At 41.9% G+C, this 3,099-nt stretch overlaps 1 pseudogene; it reads right to left on the reverse strand.

Annotated features, from left to right (window-relative positions):
• Positions 1-640: 640 nt before the first annotated feature.
• Positions 641-1,839, reverse strand: LOC147419919 (uncharacterized; annotated as a pseudogene).
• Between the last annotated feature and the right edge of the window lie 1,260 nt (positions 1,840-3,099).

Genomic DNA, 3,099 nt, shown 5'->3' on the forward strand with positions numbered 1-3,099 from the left:
CTACGACGAGCTTAAAATGTGTTCAACCTGCTTGCTAAATCTGAAGCAAAGGAAATCCATATGTGTAAACTCAACAAACACCCCACTTGGACTACAATAAAGGCTATGACAATGTCACGCTCTCACCACTCATGGAGCTTCTCAACACCCACAACACAATCGGAGCCAACAACCACCCTGAAAGAGATATAAAAATAGAATATATGCATGCTCCAAACATCTTAGCAATACTAACAGCCACCAATAACATCTCACCACAACACCTAAGCCGAGTCATTCCAGCTGATTCAACTTAACCACATTCATGAATGGTACCAACACATACCACAACCCATAATGAGAAATTGTAAATTGACAAAATAACAGCACTACGACCGATCAATTGACAATGAGATTGAAACGTAAGGCTAATCATTACGTAGACTTAATTAAAACATCCAAAGGGTGTGCTACATTGCGCATAAATGCGTAGCTAGGTAAGCCATCCACAAAAAAAAACATTCACTTAGATCCGCTCAAAACGGAGGGTCGTGGAGGTATAGAGACGCATGAGCAATAGCACGCTCGGGGGCTGGTGTTTTGGGAGCATATCTAGCATATGAACTCAATTGACACTATACTTATACAACGTAAGCACCAATCATGCAGCTGCACCCTCAGAGTGCATACGTCCACGTCCTGGAACCAATCCTTTGTAAGCCAATGTCGCCCAGGCCGGTCTTCCAATCCACCTGCAATCAGTTCCCTCCTGAACAGTTCCGTATGTTAATCCATGCAATGACCCTCCCTAACAACCTGTAGACACTATTGCACAATGTAGCATGATCTCACCTCATGATCCTCATGACATAAAATCCGCAATCGATCGCATTTGTCTGCTGAGGCACATCCACAACTTTGAGCTCAATATCTTCCTTGGAATCAGCCAAAGCACGTCGAATATCGTTGTCATGTACAAATTCTGCCAGGCTTCGAAGGCCACTAAGGCACATCCATACAACAAACCAGGTTAGTTGAATTTAACCACATCTATTGGGCACAACAATCACATTATGAAAACCAACCTTTGCACTTGCTCTAGGCACTCGAAAGGGTTTGTCAAACCCTTGAGGGAATCAAAATGAATCAGATAGTGCTTCTTGACAAGCAATCGGAGGAGCCTTGCTCCCCTATTCAGGTAGAGAGAAAAAAGAGTCCAGTGATGCCTTCAAGCACACATTGTTGTGTTACGAATGAGAAGTAGTTCAGAATTCACCATACAAAGCATTATGTCACCCTGAAATACCTGCAAATGACTGGCCAAAAGCAAAAGACCAGCTATGACATGTCAACACTCCTAAATTGCCGCTGAAGAAAAATGGACAGAATACGTCCCTCCATCGTAAACCAAAGCGAATCGACAAAGCATACTTTCCTTAGGATGGTCGGAGGCAAGGTGTGCTCCATCCACCTATGCAAAGATTTCAGTTTCCAAATTAAAACACATGCAATCCTATATGTGCATATAGCCATTTACAATGATCAGGGCAAGAGAGAACTTACTGGCCAAACAAGTCAATAGTCCTACTACTGGCCTCGCCACGCAATATGTCAGTTACTAATCGCTGATCTACATTAACTGATAACTTGAACCGGTCGGAGTTGAATGTAATGCATGCAATAGAGCCAAGCCTAACATGCGATAACAATCAAGGCTTAGCGTGCAAGTTTTATAGAAGAAGAAGAGGCCTAAAAAACCAGCAAGCAAACAAATAGTAAGAACTGGCTCATGACTTGTACCCACCTGGCAGTCGCGATGTTTCCTCGTGTCGTGACAACCCTACCTCCCCCTTCTTCCATAACTCTTAACTGGCCATTTTGTATGGCAAAATTCAGAGACACGTGTGTGGTTGCCACTGCACCAGGTGGGGATGAGACATCAAGAACGACCCGGGTCTTCATTGACGAAAAAATTTGCAGCTTTGGTCTATGTTGTTTCACAATTCCCTACATGGTTAAAAGAAGATTTTATGCCAAATCATTCGAACAAATTTGACACCCTAAACCTGCCAAGAATAACAACCAAATAATGCATGCCACTACTGCAATTAGGAAGATGTCCCACTACCTCCTCGTGCACAAGATAAACGTTGAGCGTCATGGATGCAAACCGGCTAAATGTATCTGTATTTGTAGCAGGCACCTCCTTTGTGTCCACAATCTCAAGAGGCAGTGAGGGCGGTCTATCTCCAAGCCCAAGGGAAGTCGAGTCAGCAGAGTCCTCTTTCGCGTTGCTTGCTCCCTCCTCCTCCTCCTTGCATTCCTCTTCGTCTTCTTGGCCATCTTTATCCTCCTTGATAAAACCACAAGTTAGTCCCCCATTGAACCCAGCATGTTCAAATGAATGTAGCCAAAAAACCAGCACCAAATAAAACCACAAGAAGCCTGTAAGAAACTGTTGAGAGAGAAAGAGAGAGCACAGAAATAGAACCCCAAAGTGTGTAGAATACACACATGAGATGATGTATATATAGAGGGGACCTGGGTGCCATATATAGAGAAGCCATATATTGAGTAGCTTCACATATAAGCTCAACACACCCGCTCAAATAAGGGTCCCTAACTGTGTCAACAAAAATCACCATGAAATTAACGAAATATCATCATGGTATCAACGAGAATAACCATGGTATCAACGAAACATCATCATGGCATCATCGAGAATAACCATGGTATCAACAAAAATCACCATGACCAAAGTACTAACAAAACATCATCATGGTACCATCAAAACCACTATGGTATCAACGAGAAATTATCAATAAAACGACGAAACTATATCTCTAAAAGAATAATTATACGAGAATCAATGAACGAGTATATCATATAACAAAAGATCATGTACCAACAGTAGCTCGATAGAATTTGGACGATCATCAACTGCTCGACTGAATCGGAACGATATGTAACTGGCTTCTGTAGCAAAGTTACGTCGGTAACAAATATACGATTGATGAAGAACAAATATAATCAAGAAGTTTTCAATTATGAGAAAAATCAAAAGCAAAAAGTAAAATTTTGCTTTTCAAACATATTCACAGCCCGCGATACGATAACCCA

This window comes from Adiantum capillus-veneris, chromosome 29, assembly GCF_014529385.1.
Source record: "Adiantum capillus-veneris isolate H3 chromosome 29, ASM1452938v2, whole genome shotgun sequence".
Taxonomy (NCBI): Eukaryota; Viridiplantae; Streptophyta; class Polypodiopsida; order Polypodiales; family Pteridaceae; genus Adiantum; species Adiantum capillus-veneris.